General features: G+C 47.4%; 1 pseudogene; it reads left to right on the top strand.

Annotated features, from left to right (window-relative positions):
* The first annotated feature begins 2,173 nt into the window (after positions 1-2,173).
* LOC147702649 (uncharacterized) lies at positions 2,174-21,108 on the top strand (annotated as a pseudogene).
* Positions 21,109-21,523: the final 415 nt, after the last annotated feature.

The raw sequence follows: 21,523 nt of genomic DNA, 5'->3' as shown, positions 1-21,523 counted from the left end.
GGGAATTCCATATAGTGCTTTCTCACCTTCTGCTGGATTCTTTTGAACCCATCTATAGGGCCTGCCTACAACACCTTACCTGGAAGGTAGCTTTTGAGGTAGCGATAACATCAGCTCGCTGGGTTAGCGTGATACAAGCACTATGTTCTCATGACCCATACACTGTCTTCCATTCTAGCAAAGTGGTTATGCACAGTCACCTGAAATTCTTTCCTAAAGTAGTGCTGAACTGCCATATAAACCAGACTATCTCATTGCTTACATTCTCTGAATGTTAGGAGGGTTCTAAAATGTTATCTTAACAAGACAAAAGATATCCGCTGAACGGACCAATTGTTTGTTTATTAACTATGTTCCAGTCCTCACTGGATTAGCCACCTCCAAACCATCCATCTCCAGATGGATTGGTTCATGTAGTTTGTTTTGCTACCAAAAACCTCACAAACATCTAGTATCTAAACCTAAAGTACACTCTACCAGGGGAAAACCACTACTGCTGCTTTACTGCGCAATATCCTGATTACAGAAATTTGCAAAGCAGCTACTTGGAAATCTGTACATAATTTCACCAAGCACTACTGCCTAGAGTAGACTCTGATGCTAGAGAAGATGCTAAATTAGGACAGACATTCCTCGGAAATGTATTTGCTTAAACTATCAATATTTCCCTCTGTCTTCTCCACCGCACTCTGGGCTTGCTCCTCTTTTCAGTGCTTATAACTATACATGGAAATCCACACAAGAGGAAGAGAAGGAATAGTTTCTGTAATTCCTGTTCTCTCGTAGTGGTATTTTCATGATAAGTCATAAGCACCTCTTATCCTCCCGGTGACATAGACAGAGGTGTCCTTGTACTCTTACACATGGTGCGCATCGCCTTAAAAAATAAATTAAGTAACTGCCAGCAGCTGGGCATGATGGGATACTCGTGGTCTCTGGCATTTTAAAGACACTGCTTTTGTAGTCATAATGGCAGCCTATGGAACTACTCTGCCCTGCGCTCCCTCATCTCTATCATAAAAAAAGCATTGTAAATGTAATAGGTCTCGCATTTGTTTGAGTTCGAGCTATTGGCATTGTAAATGGCAACGTTTTTTACTGATATGTTATGAAGTGTATACATGTGGTGTACAGTGGAACTATGGGAGTTGAATTTGATTAGTTAGTTGTGGAATTGTGTGGTGTGGAATTGTGTAGTGGATAATGTGGTATGGTGTGCTGTGGAACTTTGTGGATAGTAATTATGTGGTATTGAGTGTACTGGAACTATGTGGAGCGGGATTGTGTATTATGGAGAGTAATTATGTGGAATGGTATTTTGTGGCGTGGTATGTAGTGAAGTTTATGTGGTGTGCTTTTGAATTTTGTGGCAGGATGTGGAATTGTATGGTGTGGATTTGAATGTATGTGGTGTTTTGTGTAATTATGTTGGGAAATTGTATTATGTGGTTTGGTGTCAAAATATGTGTTGCAGATTGGAAATGTGTGGAGTTGAATTGTGTGGCGTGAAACTGTGTGGATAGCTTTGACTTTTTGGTGATGAAAAAAGAGAAATACATAGGAGCTAAGGTCCAGATCGGTGTGATAGGGTGTTAAAAAAATAATTATGCAAGTTAGACTATTCGCGTTGTAAATGTAAATGTCTCTTACCTATGTGTGGCATCGAAATGTGTGTAGTGGAATTATGTGGCCTGTGCAATGGTATTATGTGGTAATTGTGTTTTTGAGTTTTCTGGAATTATGTGGAATATTATATGTTATGGACTAATTATGTGGAATGGTATTTTGTATTGTTGAGTGGTTTGTAGTAAAGTTTAATCTGAAAGAGACATGTTAGTGATAGAATCCTTACCTTGGAATATTCCCAGGCGTCAGACTGGATCCGGCAAGTTTTCGCTAGCAGTACCTCTGTGCGTCAGAAGGTGGCGTTGTGCGGCTCTGCGTCTGTCGCTGGTGACGTATGTGCTGAGATGATGTCACAGAGACTACTTAGGCGCCACCCATGCCAGTTCTTTCTTTTTCCGCACCAGCAAGTGCGGATCCGAGAGAGAGCGGTACTCCTGGTCAATACATTTGACTTATTTATGAGATTTGTCTCGTTTTTGTTGAGAGTTCGACTTTTGGTGCAGTAGGGATGCCCAGGTTTAAGTCCTGTAGGGACTGCCGTTGGACCATGTCGGTGATGGACCCGCTCAAAATGCGTCTCTTCTGCTTGGGGCATGCCATCTCCCCGAGACGTGCCCTGATTGCCAGGCTATGGCGCAGAAGGCTTGCGGGAGCATTCCCGGAAGTTGTTGGAGGCCTGGCACTCGGTACAGGGCCGCTCAAGGTCCTGTTCCTGTGGGAGGTTGAGGGATCGCTGGCGCAGCCGACTCCATCGTTCATCGGAATTGGGGACAGGTAAGTCCAAGCGCCATTAAAGGTCGAAGGAGTGGTGTCGCTCTTCGTCTACCACTCACCGGTCGCCGGACTCAGTGGAGGGGGCGGGTGGCTCCCCCGCGGCTCCAATGGGGCCTCCGTTGTTGCCTGCGGCTACCCGCATTTTTGGGGACCGTACGTGCCTCCGGAAGAAGTACAGGTACATGGCCCGTTTCTTGTCCCATCGGGTCCCTCTGGAGCGCCTTTGGGCCCCGCGGACCCCTTGGGTGGCTCTGCTCCCATGCCACCCCATTTGGCCACGGTTACGCCGGCAAGATACCATGTGGTGCCGTTGGCTCCAGCCTAGTCACCACCGCCGTTGGCTCCGGACTCTGCACAGCCGTTGGCTCTGGCCTCGGCTTTGTCATTGGTTCCGGCCTCAGCGTCGCCGTTGGTTCCGGGCTCAGCGCTGCTGTGGACTCCGACCTCGGCCCTACAGTGGACTGTGGACTCCGGCCTTGGCGCTGCCGTAGGCTCCTGCCTCGGCGCTGCAGTCGGCTCCGGCCTCGGCGCTGCAGTCGGCTCCAGCCTCGGTGCTGCCATTGGGTCTGACCTCAGCGCCTCCGTTAGCTCCGGCCTCGGGGCCGCCATTGGCTCTGGCCTCGGCGCAGGCTCTGGCCTTGGCGGAACCGATGGCTCCGGCCTCGGCACAGCCTGTGCTCCGGCCTCGGCGCAGCGGTTGGCTCGGGCTGCGGCACTGCCGTTGGCCTCGGCACCACCTTCAGATCAGGCCTCGGCGCCACCTTTAGATCTGGCATCGGCGCTGGCCTCAGCGACGCCGTTGTATCACAGCCTCTGCACCAGGGGCACCGGCCATGGCGTCGTTGCCTGCAGGGCCGCATTACATAGAGCCTGCCTTGTCTTGCCTCCTATTCCTATTCCTGACCGACGGGGGGTACTAGGAGGGGTCAGAGGACCTTCTAGCAGTGCTGTGAGGGTGATCTAAACTAGATTAACAATATGGAGAATCCCAGCAAGCTGGAATTATCTCCACACCCTGAGTCACTGTCCCCTTCCTCCATAGCTACGGAGGTGGTGGGTTCCTTTTGTGATAAGGCATAGGAAAGGCTCCTAACCTCAAATTCCATACAGTGCCTCTCGGGGCAAATCTTCACACTGCAGTGCTTCAGCAGCGTCCTCCTCTACAGAGCTGCTACTACCCTTCAATAACTCACTTTAAATGTAACACAGGGGTGCCTGTACATACAAGGCAACCCCAGTTTCATCGCTCTGCACCTACTACCGGAGTGTCTAGTGGTCCAGGGTTCTGCTTCTCCAAGGGCCTTTTGGCCCTCTATTCCAACTCTGTGTGGGACATGGTGGCGCAGGTGCTCTAGCGGAGGCTTGGAAGGTGCTCTCCCAAGCAATTGCCGAAGGCAAAGATGCGGTGGGATTCACCATCCATTGTGGTCTTGACCCTGCATCCTCCATAGGCAGAACAACCTGTCCGATCATGTCCAGATCTCGGAGGGCACTGCACGACAGTAGCAGTGGTGACTCACGAATAGCGATTGGGTCAATGGCAGATCCCTCTCCCTTCCCCAACCGGAGCAGACAGTGGTGACAGATGCGTCCCTCCTGGGATGGGGCGGCCACTTGGGAGAGGTGGAGGATCAGAGGCCTCTGGGTTCCGGCGAAGTCCCGGCTCCATATCAACCTTTTGGAGCTTCGGGCGATCCGACTTGCACATAAGGCATTCCTTCCCTCTGTCCGGGGAAGTGTTGTGTAGGTGTTCACGGACAACACCACCGCCATGTGCTATTGCAACAAACGGAGGGGGTGGGAGAGTGTACCCTATGTCAGGAGGCTCTGTTCTTATGGACATGGCTGGACCATCAAGGCATTACCTTGGTGGTTTAACACCTGGCAGGTTCTCTGAACGCCAAGGCAGACGCATTCAGCCGACGGTGCTTAATGGATCACAAATGGTGTCTGAACTTGGATGTGGCAAAAGGTCTCTTTCAGCGGTGGGGAGAGCCTTGGTTAGATCAGTTCATCACCGAAGAGAAAGCTCAATGTCTTTAGTTCTCTGCATTGGAATTTACAAGGCGGCACTCGCTCAGCGACGCACTTTGTTGTGACTGGAGTTGCGGTCTATTGTACGCCTTTCCGCCTATACCTCTTCTGCCCAGAGTGCTGCAGAAGATTCGGCGCGACCGGGCCCAAGTCATTCTTGTGGCTCCGGATTGGGCATGAAGATACTGGTATCCCGAGCTACTCAACATGGCGATCGATTCCCCGATCCGACTGCCTCTTCGGGAGGATCTTCTGTCGCAGCACCCGAACCTGTCCAGCCTCCACCTCCATGTGTGGAGAATGAGCAGCGACAGTTGACAGCTTTCGATCTTCCTCCCAAAGTCTGTGATGTCATTCTGGCAGCCAGGCATCCCTCCACTAAGATGGTATACGCCTACAGGTGGAACAAGTTTGTGGCATGGTGCACAGCAAAGTCTGTGGATCCTCTCTCTGTCCCTCTTTCTGAGGTCTTTCTGTTCTTTCTATCCTTGGCCCAGCACAGCTCTGCCCTGGGCACTATCAAAGGTTATCTTTCAGCCAGCTCCGCCTTTCTACAGCTTCCAGATCAGCCTTCTCTTTTTAAGTCCCCGTTTGTTAACTGTTTTCTCAAAGGCATTACATACACGTTTCCTCCTGTGCCTTTCATAATGCCTCAGTGGGACTTAAATCTTGTCTTGACTTATCTGATGTGCGCTCCCTTTGAGTCCCTTCATAATTTTCCTTTACGTCTTCTCACTCTAAAGACGGCTTTCCTGGTAGCTATCACCTCTGCTAGAAGAGTGAGTGAGCTCCAAGCTCTTTCTTCTAAACCTCCTTTCCTTTCTGTTCCTCCGGACAACATGGTTTTAAGGACCTGTTCTTCTTTCCTGCCAGAGGTTGTCACACCCTTCAACATCGGACAGACCGTCACTTTGCCCACCTTCTTTTCCCCTCCGCATCCTTCAAAAGAGGAAGAGAGGCTCCTCCGCCTGGCCTCAAACGTGCGCTCTCGTTCTAGTTGAAGCACACACAAATGTTCCAGGTGGATGACCAGCTCTTCGTTGGCTACGTGGACACCCAAAAAGGTTGGGCCGTGCACAAACAAACCATCTCTCGGTGGGTAATTCTGTGTATCAAAGCATGTTACTCATTGGCTAAGAAGGAGCCTCCTGTGGGGCTGCATGCCCATTCTACCATGACAACTGCAGCTACTACTGCCTTGGGACGCGGCGTTCCCTTGCAGGAGATTTGTCAAGCAGCTACGTGGGCTTCGCTGCACATGTTTACCAAGCATTACTGCCTTGACTGTCAAGTCCGGAGAGACAGCCTCTTTGGCCGTTCTGTTCACAGTGACTTTCTGGTGTAATCTTGTTCGCATACCCGCCACAGGGTTGGTATTGCTGGGGTTTCTATTCTAAGGTTAGGAATCTATCAATAACGTGTCTCAGATGCACAAGTTACTACTTGTGTAACGATATATCTGTAAGAGACATTAGTTAGTGATAGATTCCTTACCGCCCCACCCATCCTCCCCGTTCTGCGAACTGATTTCTAGGGTTGAGGTCATCCCTTTTAGGGCCCTAATTTTATGCACCTGTGGTCAGTATCTTGCATGGCTCTGCGTTCCTGGCGTGGAAAGTTGTGTACAGAACTGACATCAGCGCTCATGGGTGGTGCCTAAGTAGTCTCCGTGATTTCATCTCGGTGCATACGACGCCAGCGATGGACGCGGAGCAGCACAATGCCACCTACTGACGCGCAGAGGTACTGCTAGCGAAAACTTTTGAAATCCAGTCTGATGCCTGGGAATAGTCTATGGTAAGGAATCTATCACTAACTAATGTCTCTTACAGATATATTGTTACACAAGTAGTGACTTGTGCATTATGTGGTGTGCTGTTGAATTTATTGGTATATTGAATTGTGTTGTGATTTGGATATATGTGGTGTTTAGTGGAATTATGTGGTTTGGTGTGAAATTGTATGGCGTTGAATAGTGTGGCATGGAAGAGTGTGGTGTTGAGTGGAATTATGTGGCATGGGGTAAAGTGTAATAATGTGGATTGTTATGTGTTATAGAGTACATTGATGTGGGGTGTATTTATGTGGTATTGAGTAGCATGTAATTGTGTGAAGTGTAATTATGTTGCTTGGTGTGGAATTGTGAAGCACTGAATTGTGTTGTGGAATTGTGTGACATTGTGATGAATTATGTTGAGTTGAATGCTTATCTACAGCAGTGCTGACGGAGCAGCCTTCATGGGAGGTGAAATAATGTTTCTTTTTTCTGTCATCTAACCACCCTGAAACTAGCTAAAACAGTGTGAATGCAGCTGGCCATGTCGCACGCAGAGCAACATAGAGGGGACCGCATCCTAGTGTTGCTTCCCTGCTGCAAGGGTAGACTAGCCCATCGGGCCACCATAGGAGGGGAAGGTGGGTCATCCCCCACTTAGTTTATGGCCAGGGGGTGTCAGGAGGGGAGGAGTAGACCAGGAGGGCTCATAAGGGGTCATCTCCCAGGGCAGGGACTCTTTGGCGGTCTGCGTTTGTTTGGACCTGGGGCAGACTGCGGAGGTGGAAGCTGTTCTTCTAGAGGTGAGCAAATAGTGGAGGAGGCTGCAGCTCTGGCTACCAACATCCGGATAAGGGGCACGGTGCAGGAACACACCCCGCGCTTCACTCTAGAACTAGAATAAAACCAATAACTCCATTGTGCCTGTGCCCCCACCACTGTGCCAGCATTAATATTAATAAATGGTTGCCTCAAATCTAAATATCCACTAGATGTCCGCGGTCACCGCAAGAAGTGATTCGGTTGGTCTCTAAGGAGCAGCAAGAGCAGAGCCAGCAGATTTCCGGGACCTATTGAGTAGCCGCTATGGATCTGTGGGTGGCAGCAACGCTGCCCCCGCCCTGCTGCTATTTCTGCCTTTTTGTTACATGCTCACTTGAAGAGTGGCCGTCGTTGTCCCACCGTTATACTGTAACAGGGATTCTGCGCAAACACAGAACTGTGCACAGAGACTTAGGACCTCAGTGAATTAGGGTGTGCCAAAACTCACCTTAGTACCCAAAATCCCCTACCACACTAGAAATCAGTGTCACATTAGCTCTTCGTCCTAGAGAAAAGAAACCAATGATTAAACAACCTAGAACATGCGACTTAGAACCATCTCAGGAATGGTGGGAAGTGAAAACACTCTTTGGTTAATCGTGCATACCAGTCCACAACAGGAGTAAAATAGAGACATGGTAAGGTTAAAATGTTTATTTTAACAACGTGATCTCAAGCGCAGTATTTTAATCAACATCAGCATACATATAGATAATACTAATACAGACAGCATGGTTACAATTCCATAAAATACAAAAGGAGGAATCATATTACAATGATAGTGCAAACAGCTGATAAAAGCGCCTATTTAAGGCACCCTCCCTAACTAGGAACTATGTATTATAAAACTATAGAAGGTCTCTGGAGTTTTCTTAGGTGGACCCCATTTACCTGTCCGCTCATAAGTGTAAATTACATCAGGGTCGGTTAATCTCTCTGCATGCCTGGAATCTTCCAAGTGTACTAAATTCTGACAAGTGTGCTATGATAAAGGAGCCAGAATCCTACTCGGATTGCAGCTGCCAAATTGTTGTGTCTAGAATGTGTTACACGGACACGCCAATAAACAGGCTAAATTGTGTTTAAACTTCTAATAAGTCATGCTAACTTAACATGCACGCAAAAAGAGGCCCATAAACCACACTACACCCCCCCCCCATATGTTCGGGGAACACACAGAGATCAAGTTCGAGTGAAACAGAACCAAGTTCAGACATTTTTTGCCGAACTTGAATTTTAGGATTGAAAAGTCAAGAATTTTTTTTCAAATCAGTGAATTCAAACACACGCTGCTATGGTGTGTGAAAATACCTCAGATATGTAATAAAAAAGCAATACCAAAATTAAAAATATTCACAAGTTCAGCACATGTCTGAAGCAAAAAAAATTATTAATACTTCAGTCCAACAACATGTAAGCACTAAACGTTGCAACTGCTTCCAACAAGAAGTCGTCGTTGTCATCCATGAACATTTCAGCCATCCAATTAAACAAAGGAAAAAAACATATATGCTCCTCGATTGCTGGAGCCTCTAGCAAAATCAGAGGACAACTCGGACTTACTTCAAGATAACTGCGATCCAGAAAGTCATTGGCCGCAGTCCAAACGTTCCAATTGCCTAGAACCCCATGTGCAGCTGTGCAGGCCATAATCCCGGAACTAGAACAGTCTATTTCATGAGCAACTAAGGGACTCATTAGTAGATCAAAATCCAGATCAGGAGACACATTGTTGCAGAGACACAAATCCAGGGCCCTTTCGAATCCACAATCTAGGCAATGGAAAACAAGGCTGCACGCAAGTGATTAAAAAGAATCGGAAGGATAAACCATAGGCCACACTTAGAGTCGCCAAAGGCAGCGCACCATAATATTCTAGCATCCGGTCATGCAGGTGGAGCAGCCGGGACTGTACGTCAAGGGGCACATATTGTGCATCCATTTTGCAATAAACAAAATAAAAGCAGAATGCCGGCGCCCAAAGCCAGGAGAAAGGGGAAACCTCTGAAAACACTCGGAAAAATTGAATGAAAAAATGCAGGGATCACACCAAATATAGTCTGAAATGAGGTAACTAGGCCAGAGCATACTTCTTTAAAAAAATGAGCCAAGCCAGTAGTCGGCGAGGCATTCAAGAGTGTGTGGATCAAAGCATCGAAGTGCAAGGGCACTTGCTTAATATAGTCCGTGTTTAATATAGTATTTACTTCAGTACGCGTATTTGCAACATGTAAAGGACGAATGTCTCACGCGCAGATGTAAGGGGAACTTCCTTCCAGGACAAAAGAGCTCTTATTCTGCTCATCATGTTGAACTCTGCTTTCAAGGTCGGAATCAAGGGCCAGATGGAAGCATCAAGCCTGCCATGCGGAGGAGGGAACAAAACATTCTTGCAACAAGTTACACGCTGGGAAATGGTAACAATGTAAGCAATACCGGCGTGCATCCCACAACACTCTTCATTATTTAATAATAAATAACTACCGTTAGCAAGCAGTGTGAATATAGGTGTAATGGCCGAGACTGGGGTGCCTTTCAAAACACACGCTAAATTTAGTGCAAGCACATTACACGAGCCGTGCAACTGAAGATTTCTGCATGTTAATGAATGGTCTGGTGTAGTGACGCAATCGTCACCATTTAAAAATACTTTTTTACCATCCCTCAAACATCTGTAAGTGAATGGGAGGTTCCAAACTTCATGAAGATATGCTCCACCCAGGGGCTCAAATCTGCCTATACCATAGTGTTTCATGCAATTCTCGAACTTGAAAAGAGAGAAGGGTAAGGTTATTAACCCGTGGATAAGCCACACAGCCGAATTTGCCTCTGCTACAGAAAAAGGCAATGGTTCTAATTTTTCAATATGCAACAGGGAAAATGTGGCATCTTTCATTGACATAAATTGCTGTTTCAAAGTCAAATTAAAAGGCAGAAATAAGAAGCTTGTGTTCATGTAATCCCATGGAACGCGACCATTCTTAAGTGTCTGCAAAGTCCAGGCAAACTGCATAACAGAACGCAATTGATTTTGCCCATGATATAACACTGCAACATCTTCTTGTACAATATCAACCACAGATGACACAATATTATCTAAAGTGTAAATTTGGGAAGAAAGGGTGTTAATGCTATTATGTACAACAGCAAGCACTTTTTCTAAATTTGCCTGATCAATAGCTCTAAACCTAGAAGCAGCTTCAATTTGAGACAGTTTCCAAACTTCATTGTAAGCAGCATATATCCATCTTTTCGATCTGCCTCCCGCAGGGCCTTTCACAAAATCATTTAAATCGACAGTTTCAGTGAGTTTGGATAAATGTGATTTAACAGACGCTAAGGATGAATGTCTGAGCCTACTCTAGCACAACTTGCCTACAGAATAGGTGGTGACTGAATGGTGAGTCTGAAAATGGGGATCAACTCTAACCGCCGTATAGCCAGGGGTCAGACCCAGAAAGCGGAGCTGCCAGGAATCTGCACGTTTTTGCCATAGCAACCAGCCTTCGGGATTAATGCTGCAAACATTAAAAGAGGAATTACCAAACAGTGTCTGAATTTCACTCAGTGGTGTACTGGTAAAATTATTCCAATGGGGGAATTCACCCAAATCTGGAAAGGAAGGAGCATTTAATTATTTAGAAGTAGCCAATCCAAAGCATGGTGTTTGTGAAATAGTATCACTCAGAAACAACATATGGTTTGGGGTGAGACATGCACGATGCAAAGCCTCAGTGCCTTGCACTTGCCAACTTTTAGAACCCCAAACAGATTTAAGATCAATAGTATCTCTCCACAGTTCATAGCCCCCAACAGCCAACTGGTCAATAAAGGACTTTGAATAGAGTAATTTAGTGTGAGTAAGTCTAACCTTGGAAAATGACTCTCCAGTCAATTTAAAATAAAATGCATTAGAGTTGGATTGATCAAAATCTGTAAAATAAGAAAACTTGTTCTGCGCGAGGTCCCCGACGCCGATAAACCCCGTCAGTTGTCGAAAATTATTACGGAGGCTTACAAGACTGTGGGTCGTAATAGTTTAAGTGTTAACCCTTTCGCAAAGAAAGAAAAACAACTGCAAACTCAGCAAGGGTCGTCCGATAAAGATGACCGCCCTAAAGTTCAGAAACAAAATTGGAGTAAGAACAAAAAACAGGGGAAGTAGCAGCAGCAGAAACAGGGTTCCCGTCCCGCTTCACCTACACCTGCCCCTGTTGACAGTAAACATGAATTGCGTGACCGCAGAACTAGTAAGTCGCCTGATAGGTTTCAGGTTCCTGAACAACATTCTCCTCGCTCTTTGCAGGAAACATCGGTAACAGCCACCGGTGGAGGAGGCGGCGGCAGAGGTCAAGGTGCCCAACAGAGCTGTGAGCAGCCTCGTAAGGCTGACGGAACAGGCAAGCAGGACGAGACACCGCGTCAAAGGTCACAGTTTCAAAAGAAGAAAGTTGCTGCTGTGGCAGCCAGACATGCCACATATAGTGAGAACGCAGCTTCGGAATCTGACATGGGCTCTGACCCTGCTGGACAGCGCGGCGGCGATTACCATCATTCGAGAGGTGCTGCGTTCACTACTGAAGGTGATAGCGACTGACACCTTCGTTGTAGTTGAAACAGCAGATACTGGAGTGGCTCCCCCTGAAAGACTTTATGAAATAGTCCTTGTAATTGAAGGTGACATAGAACGTGCCATAAAAGGTTTTTGGGGGAAAATCTAACGACTACTTATGATATTTTGTTGGGGGAGGTCGACTGGCCCCCACCTTTTGTCTTGGCCGCTCCACAAGGGAAGGAGATGATCCTCCCTGCTTTCATGCACACAGTGCCGAAGGAGTAGGCGCTGCAGTTTGCAGAAAATTGGGCTAAGGCGCTTGCGCCAGCGTTGTACTGTACTCAATGTGGATGGGACAAATTTTCCCCTTGACATGAGATCCCTTTGCGGTCAATACCACAGCCACAACCCCAATACCCCATGCGGCGTGAGGCAAAAGCCTCGGTGGCCGAAATCCTTGAACATTTGGAATATCAAGGTGTAATTGAAACGTCTGTGTCTCCGATGAATAAACCACTTTTTACTGTGACCAAGCCAGATGGCTAGTACCGTTTCGTATTGGATTAACGCCACTTAAACTCACATTGTCGTACGTGTGCGGTGCAGAATACTCACAGCTCTGCTTGAGTGGATAGTCTTGTGAGTAAAAGGTTCAAAACCACGCTTGACATTTCCAATGTTTTTTTGCCCTGAACTTGTCCCCGCTTAGAAGTCCGTGGACGAGTTTTACCTGTGGCAGCACACAGCGCCAATTTCTTCGTTTGGCCATGGGCTACAAGAACAGTCCAGGCGTTTATGCTGCCCGAATAGTCTCTCTGCTTGAGAGGCTCGACACAGATGCATGTTCGTATGTGGATGACATTTATCCCACAGATGACAAATTATGGCTATAAATTCAACTTTGCAAAATCACATATTGCAGAATACACAGTGTTGTTCCTGGGCTACGAGCTCAACAATGAAGGTAGAGGTGTGGCTCCTTACTCCTTGGAGAAATGCGCACGTTTGCGAGCTCCCACAACGCTGAAAAAACTACAATCCTTACTGGCCTTTTTGAATTTCGGACGTACATACATTCCAGAATATGCCCAGCGTATCAAGCCGCTTTATGCGTTGATACAACCTACTTTTTCCAAATCGTGCTGGCTGCCAGAACATTCAGCCATCTTGCAATCTTTGCAGGCTGACTTACTTGAATCTAAGCTCTTGTCGACTCGTGATAACCACACAAACCTGGTGATAAGAATCGTACCAGGGGCGGTGGGTTTCAGGTACCTCACTTTTAATGAAGGAGACACTGTTCCTATTGCTTACAAGTCACACCTGTACACTTCGGCCGAGTTGCGGTTTTCTACTGTTGAAAAAGTTTTGACAGCAGTGCAAATGGCGATTCTTAAGGAACGTGCACTGTTGCAGGGAAAACGCATTGTGGTTGTTACTCCGTATCCTGCCTTGGAGGCACTGACAAAGGCCAGTGTACCAAATTCCAAGGCTTTGCACGCTCGGTGGATACAATGGGCTACATCCTTGACATCCCCAGATGTAACATTCATTTTCGATTCCTCTTTGCAGACTCAAGAGTTTTTGCAGTATGAGTTTGTTCATCCTGCTCCTCTGACTATGCGCCCACTTGAGGATTTTCGTTGTATCATTTACACTGATGAGAGTGCGCAAGCGGCTACGGGTTCTAGACACGCGTATTCCGTGGCCTGTGCAGTTGTGGTTGGTACAATGGTGGATGGTGAATTCAAGTCCGATGTCGTGCATACACAGACACTAGGGGACTGTACCGCCCAATTAGCAGAACTACGTGCTCTGAAGCTTGCACACGGCCCAAGTGTGACTACTCTTATTGTGAGTGATTCTTACTACTATGTACAGTCTTTCAATGACAATCTACCCTTTTGGACTCAAAATGATTATCGTGACTCCAAGGGTCGCACAATAAAACATAAAATGATCTGGGTTCGAGTGGTGGAGCTTAAAGAACGTCTCCCGCTCGTTTTTGCAATTCATACTCTAGGTCATCATCGCGTGGGAGTTCACGCTGTTGGCAACTGTCTCGCGGACAAGGCTGCGAAGAAATTAGTAGCAACATTTGCAATGGCAGCGGCTACACGTTCCAAAAGTAAGATTGATGATGACATCTTGGCAGCTATTGCCGCGACTGAGAAGGAAGTTATTTATCTTAAAGGGGTTCCCTTTGAAGTACTTTATCACTTAAGTCCCGAAAAAGTTCCTTATGTGAGAATTAACGACGTTGGTGACAGACTGGGTCCCAACGCGGACGGCAGACAGGCTTTGATTACAGCAGCCCACGCGGGGATGGCTTCCGCGCATGCCTGCGTATCAGCTACTGTATCACTCCTCCAGCAACGATATTGGTGGCGGGGTTTGTACAAACAGACATGTGATTTTGTCCTTTAATGTGGCATTTGTTAGCAAATTAAGCCTTCTTCTGCTACACCCCCGCCCCAGACTCAGTTGTACATATCTAATAAGCCACTTGTGTGTGTTTGTTTTTTTGGAACACTGCAGTCCTTTCTCCTCTGATATTGCATATAAGTACATCTTAGTAGCAGTTGACTCTTGCACGTCCTTTGTGTGGGTGTGACCTCAAAGGAGCGCTGATTCCAGAATTGTCATAAGAGATTTGTGTGTCTTTGTGGGAATTTATGCATGTGGCACCTTCCATTCGGACCAGTATCCAGCGTTCGCCTCTAAGGCGTACAAGGATGCCATGGGTTCATTTGGGGTCCAAGTCAAATTTTTGTCTCCATACAGGCCTGAGGGCAATAGTGTTGTGGAGCGGATGAACCGTAACTTAAAGCAATCATTGACAGCGAAGGTTTTAGGTGCTGGCAGAGAATGGCTCACCCACTTGAATAGCTTACAACGTGCACCTAATAATCTCCCTAGAAGGTCTCTGGGTGGGCGGACCCCATTCGAAATGCTCTTTGGCATTAAGATGTTTGTTCCGGACCTTGGCGGTCTAGACATGGCGGCGGGAGCCGCATCCTTTGACGTAGTCGAACATTCTAATAATTTGCAGAACCTACAAAAAAACAGAGACAGTCTTGCAAAGGAACACTTGCCCTCCAAGTCTGAGGCTGCGTTGCAGATTCCGGTAGTCGGATGGCTACCCCAGGTTGGAGAACTGGTCCGAGAGAAGATCGACAACAAAAAAGAATTTGATCCTTCCTATCGGGCTCCAGTTGCCGTGCTTGGTGTGCAGGGTACAAGAACAGTCATTTTATCTACTCTTCCTGGACGAAAGGGGAACAGGTACATTTCAATTGACCATGTCAAACCACAGAGGGTGGCTGATACTGTATAGTATGACCCCTGCTGTTTCATGTCCAGCAGAGTATTAGCGACCTGGAAACTTACAGCATCCCCCTTGACTTTAGCAAGGACGAGATCACGTACCATATCAAACGCTCCCACGAGGCGCATCCCCAAACTCCACTGCTGCCTCTGGTCTGTGCGGATGTACGTTGTTACAACGCATGTTGTAACAACACATGCCTTTACCACGCAAGTCTTACAACGCAAGTCGTTACAACGACTTGCGTTGTAGGGCGTGGATTTAGGAATCATATAATTTTATATTCCAACACCAGTCCCCGTAACAGTAGGGAAGGTGTTGGAATATAAAATTGCAAGATTCCTTATCCCACAGCGCCATCCAGCGCAAGTCGTAGTAACGACCTGCGTTGTAATAGCTGCGGGGTAAAGGCACTGCGGTGTAAAAACCGCGTCGTAAACGATGTTCCACACCCTGTGCTCATCCTGAGCACGCTTGATCACAGTGGGCAAAACAGTCATCAAGGATGTGCCAAAACACCTAGTATAGACCGCCGCAAAAATCACCCCCCAAGTTGTACACTCAGTTACTCGGCAAGCCAAAAAGGCATTTCTTCCTTATCTTGGGGACGCTTGCCCATGACCGCATTAACAATGACAGGACTAAGTTTGAGTCTGCCACCGCCAACTGGATGTGCTGCACCACCCGGGGCCACCACCCGGGAGGTTGCGAGTAATGTAGTGAACCAGACCCCTAATAATTGCAACCGAAGAGGCATATAGGGGTCGTAGTTGTATGGCTGTCAAAGCACCCGCCTGTGGATGCGGAGTGTAAGCAGCCAACACAGGCCAAGTAGCGGCTGGAATGGACAACGGTCCTTGTCTGACCGCTGTAACAACATGTGAGAGGGCGCCATTAAACCAAACGGCATGCTGCCAAACAGAAATCGGAATTTCTACTGTCCGATATGGAGCGTACACCGTAGGAGCATCAGTGGGTGTGTAAGTGTGAAAAACACCAGCATTAGCATCCACTGTGGGAAATGTGACCCATAAGTAGTACAACTCAAATGGGTACGCAACGTCAGCAGAGACCACAAAAACCACCGCCTGTCCCTCTAGAGAAACAAGGTATTCCTGCAAATGATTACGCACAGCTACACGACTGAGTGCCGGGATATCAACCGCAGCCATATCGAAACAGTAATAGAGAAGTACAATAAAATACTATAACACACAACTGGGTGGTAATTCAAAGAAGAAACCTTTGAGAAATATCAAGCTTGAAACAACCTATGTAAATATAGGTAGGTTTTTTTATCCTTCACTACCGTCAACTGGAAACGAAAGTGAGGGGGTTGTAGACTGATATAAGCTCTACTCAAGTGTCTCACAATAAGACCACACTCGTTGGCGGTGCCATGTAACAGGGATTTGGTGCAAACACAGACCTGTGCACAGAGACTTCGGACCTCAGTGAATTAGGGTGTGCCAAACTCACCTTAGTACCCAAAATCCCCTACCAGACTAGAAATCAGTGTCACATTAGCTCTTCGTCTTAGAGCAAAGAAACCAGATCCCTAACCTTATGTCCTTCAGAAAGGCCTTAAAAACCTGGCTATTCACCAACTTGGGCCCCCTGTTTTTCCTTATTTTCTGTTATGTTGCTGCCCTCTGCTGACCTCTTCGCCAAAGCGCCGGGACACTCCTTTGGAGTAGCCGTTGCGCTATAGAAGAACATTTTAACATAACATAACATAACAATGATTAGACAACCTAGAACATGCGACTTAGAACCATCTCAGGAATGGTGGGAAGTGAAAACACTTTGTTTATACGTTCCTACCAGTCCACAACAGGAGTAAAATAGAGACACGGTAAGGGTAAAATGTTTATTTTAACAACGTGATCTCAAGCGCAGTATTTTAATCAACATCAGCATACATATAGATAACACTAATATGGACAGCATGGTTACAATTCCATAAAATACAAAAGGAGGAATCATATTACAATGATAGTGCAAACAGGTGATAAAAGTGCCTATTTAAAGCACCCTCCCTATCTAGGAACTATGTATTATAAAACCATAAAAGGTCTCTGGAGTTTTCTTAGGGGGACCCCTTTTACCTGTCCGCTCAGTAAGTGTAAATTACATCAGGATCGGTTAGTCTCTCTGCATGCCTGGAATCTTCCAAGTGTACTCAATTCTGGCAAGTGTGCTATGATAAAGGCGCCAGAATCCTACTCGGCTTGCAGCTGCCAAATTGTTGTGTCTAGAATGTGTTACAGGGACACGCCAATAAACTGGCTCGCACGTTATGATAACCTTGGTGGCTCAGCACTCACTGTGCAGACTGGGGACATGATTTATGTCTAGAGATGTCGAAAAACAACCCTTTTCTCATATAGACCTTCGTGAAAGCTAACTCAGCAAAAACAGCTAAGCAGTGTCGTGTGCAAAAAGCAGCAACAAGGAAAATGGAGTTTAAACTTCTAATAAGTCATGCTAACTTAACATGCATGCAAAAAGAGGCACATAAACCACACTACAATACCTGGTAGTCTGGGTTTAGTGGGGTTGATATGTGCGGGCATGGGGGCAGCAGCTCACGTTTCTGCTGGTGGCAGCGGTTACGTCCCCCCACCCCGCATCACATACCCAGCCGCTTGTACTCCATATGCAGCAAGTATAATACCTTGCTGGTGCATCCCGGAGTTGCACACTTGCATGGGGCAGACAGGTTTTTTTTTTTGTGGCATCACTTTCTGCTTGGGTCAGCCCCCCGGGGCTCCCTATGCGTCATGGCTCGCTCTCGTGCCCATGCCTCCCCTGGGGTTGCCCGTGGACCGGGCCAGGCTGGTTTGTTGTTCGTTGTGGCTGGGGCGCTGTGGTTGGCGCCATATTCCTGAGTGCCAGGCACTGCCTCTGGGTGGTGGATGAGGTACAGGGCCAGCATGGTTGACACATGGGGAGCTGCTTGTTACCTCTTGTGGCTGCGGCACCGGGCAGCAATCCTTGCTTCTGGGTGGGGGACTTGCCGAGATATTGGGGATGGGGTGTGTGCCCGATTTGCAACTGCCATTTTGTCGCATTCCCTGAGCCACGAAGGGGGATGTGGGGCGTGGCTAACATTTGGAATGGCGGAAATGGGCTGATGCAGCCGCCATCTTTAAGAAAGAATAATAATGGATGAGCGCAATTTAAGTCAGTTTTGCATTCAGTGAATGCCCATGCAGTGGTTCCTTGGTTATATTTAAAAATAAAAAAAACACTTTCTTTGCAGCGAGCCTAATTCAGGCATAAGTGCTGTCACGTGTGAAAGTGGTAACACCAGCATGAAACATGTGAGCATGGCTGGGTATAGGAATGTGCCTGCTGGAAACCGGTTGGGGGAAGCCAGGGAATGTTTGATCAATTTTTACTTATATTTCAGATGATTTTTGAACACGGAAGGTACCAAGGGGAAGGTGGATGAACTCCGCATGGGTTGGCCCGTGCTAAGGGGAGATGGCCAAAGGGAGTGGTAGGCAATTGCAATTCTGTTTGCCGTTACAGCATGATATGCCGGTTAAGTCACTTTAAGCTATTACCTACGGGCATGCAGCTAGTTTGGAACGCAGGTGAATTATTGAATTGGACTGCATGTTTGAAAGAAGGGAATTTATCATAGCCAGGACTGTCAGCCTATATGAACATACAATGTTACTCAGGAGATCGTTATTGCAGTTAAGTCATACACTTAGGGTAGTTAGGAGGTGGCTAATGGGCAGCAGGGTGGTGGCACTGGTGGTTATTGTAATATTGGGGTAGAATTTGTGGTTCATGAAAAGTACTTGCTGTTTAGCGCCGATGCGGCTGCGAAAGGATGGCACAGGAACCTCAATTAGGCGGTCCAGGCAGCTCTTTACGGATCGGAGATGTGGAGGTATAGTACAAGTTAAAAGGGGCCCAAATACAATGGTGTTAGGTGCCAGCCTGTCATGTGTTTTGTATGTATGGCAGTAGGGCGTCATAGTGGGGCCATATATTAACCAGTCACCTTTTCACGCATGGCTACGACGACTGGAAGATTGTGCTGTGCATCACAGTGAAGTAAGTAGGTTACACACCAATGTGAGGGACAGTCAGGTCTGCCCTTCTATTTCATGGTTGCCCACACGAGGGAGGAAGATACATAGTGGGGAGGGGCGCCCCTTGACACCATCAGATAAGTATGTTCAGCAGGTGGGAATATGGTATTAAGGACCTTTGATCAGAGGACATGGCAATATGTGTTTCAAGTGGGGTATATGATTCACCACTTGTTAGTCAGGTGACATCTGCATGGACTGAGGAAACGAATATGATGATTACTTGCTGCCTCATCTTAGAGGTAGTTGTGGAAAAGCATAAAGCACCGTCCAACCGCTAGCACATGATCTAGAGAGGCACGGTGCAGCCGGATAGGAGAAACTACCTGACTAAGGGATCAACTCAGACACTGGCAGAAGCCTTAGCACGGAGGGTATAGCAGGTATTGGGGGCAAAGTTGTGGGCGAATGCAGATCCAAAGTGGTGCTAAGTTAATCGCACTTTCACAAGCTTTCAGATTATGAAGGAGAGGTTTACCTTGTTTCAGGTCATGATAGGAGTGAGGATTTTACGCCAAAGTAACTTTCAGAAGGGCGCGAGCCCAGTATGAAGGCGGATGTTGACAGGTCATGTATTCAATATGTTTCTATGCTGGTTTGTTAAATACGCTTCAGAAGGGCACAAGCCCAATATGAAGTCTTGTACATTTGGGTACAGCGGTGCAATTCCAAGTGACCGTCTTTAATGCAACCACTGATACGGTGACACATTTCCGTGCACACAATGGTTAAGCTGTCCTCTTTCAATTGCAGATTTCTTTCACTCACCCACACGTAGGCTCTGAGTTATGGAGGACAACGGTTCCCCCTCTCTGTTCTCCCCAGAGCCTAGCCACGAGGACACCAAAGTATGAGCAAAGTTCATGGCTATGGGGCAGGCAAAGGGGCCGGAGTGGGGAAGGAAGATGTTGGCAATGCAAGAGACGCAGCAGCAATCAGCGCCACTCAACTTGACAGATGCTGAGGAGTTGCAGCCAACGGTTTCTGGCCTTGGAGTCCAAAGTGTTCAGCCAGCGGTAACCCCGCAGGGCAGGGACAGGACCCACAGACTAGCGTGCCGGTGGCTCAGAGGCAAACTAACCAACCCGTGTGGGAGCTGGCTCCCAGCCTAACCCCAGGAGCATCAGGCCAGGGCCGGCAAGAAAGTCGAGGTAAAATGATGGGAGCAATGCACAGCTTCATGGCCTCTACGAAATTGCTCGTTGGGTCAGGCACAGGGCAGCCTCCCAGCACCAATCGAGCAAGTGCGTGTCAGGTGTGGGTGCAGGAAAGCAGTCCTTCTCTGTAAGTATGGGCTGAATCCTCCTCTTTGGCAACGGTTCAAGCACGGGTATTGCAGACGTTACTGCAGGTGCAAATAGCAAGGGAGTTTTAATTAGGCCTGATCTGCTGTTGCAGACAGGAAGGTCATCTTTGGCTTGGAGAATTCCTTTAGAGGCCAAGAGATAGAATTTGGAACCAGGAGTTCATTGACATTTTTTCATTGCTTACGTTTGCCAAGCAGTGTAAAGAAATCACTGTGTCGAGTAAGGATATGGATAAGCAGAAGTGGAAGAGGAAGGTTAAACCAGAGGAGACAATAGACATCTAGTTAGAGGCATTTGCCATGTTAGCCACAGTCATCATGGAGAAGTACCCTGAACAGGGGCCTGCCCTGTGCAAATATAACAGGGTACTTTATGAGGAATACAACCGTAATGGGGGCATGGACTGGTTGAATTACGATAGAAAATTCAGACAAAAGATGGAGCAGGCAGCTGAGATGTCATGGGATTGTCAGGAGATTGAGCTCTGGGTACAGTACATGGGTAATGGCAACAGCCCCACGAGGAGAGACACCCCCTTCCTGAAGTACTGACAGACAAAACTATACAATTTTAAACAACAGTTTAGGCATTACTTTCAGGGCAGGGACCCCCAGAGGGGGAGGGGATGCTATCAGCAGAGGGCCAACAAAGCATGCAGGCTATACAACAATGGGGCATGCACTTGAGGCTCAACATGCATATTCACCCACACCTGCTCCAAATCTGCACTACATTCTAGCGCCTTCCCCTATTTCCTTTCCCACCATGACCCTTAAAGAGTACCCTAGAGCAGCTGAGCGGGAATTGTTGTTCAAGGGTTTTAGTGAGGGCTTTAGGATTCCGTATTCTGGACCCGCAGTTATGAGTGAGGCCAAGAACTTATGCTTGAGTATAGACGCACCAGAGGTGGTCAGGGAAAAGCTGGAGAAGGAGTGCCATTTGGAGAGGGTGGCTGGGCCTTTTGCCCACCCACCCCTCCCATAACTATTGTGTCCACTCTGGGGATCATACCCAAAAAAGAGCAGGGCAAGTACAGGACGATTCATCATCTCTCTTACCCCAAGGGATCATCAGTAAATGACTACCTGGCTGACAAAGAGTGCTCACTTTGTTACGCTTTGTTTGATGAGGCAGTTGATTTGGTACGGGCAGCAGGCGAGGGTGCTCTTATGGCAAATGTGGACCTAGAGT

Source organism: Lissotriton vulgaris, chromosome 7 (genome assembly GCF_964263255.1).
Source record: "Lissotriton vulgaris chromosome 7, aLisVul1.2, whole genome shotgun sequence".
In the NCBI taxonomy this organism is placed as follows: domain Eukaryota; kingdom Metazoa; phylum Chordata; class Amphibia; order Caudata; family Salamandridae; genus Lissotriton; species Lissotriton vulgaris.
The sequence above is the reverse complement of the archived record's forward strand: the minus strand, read 5'-3'. Positions and strand labels throughout refer to the sequence as shown.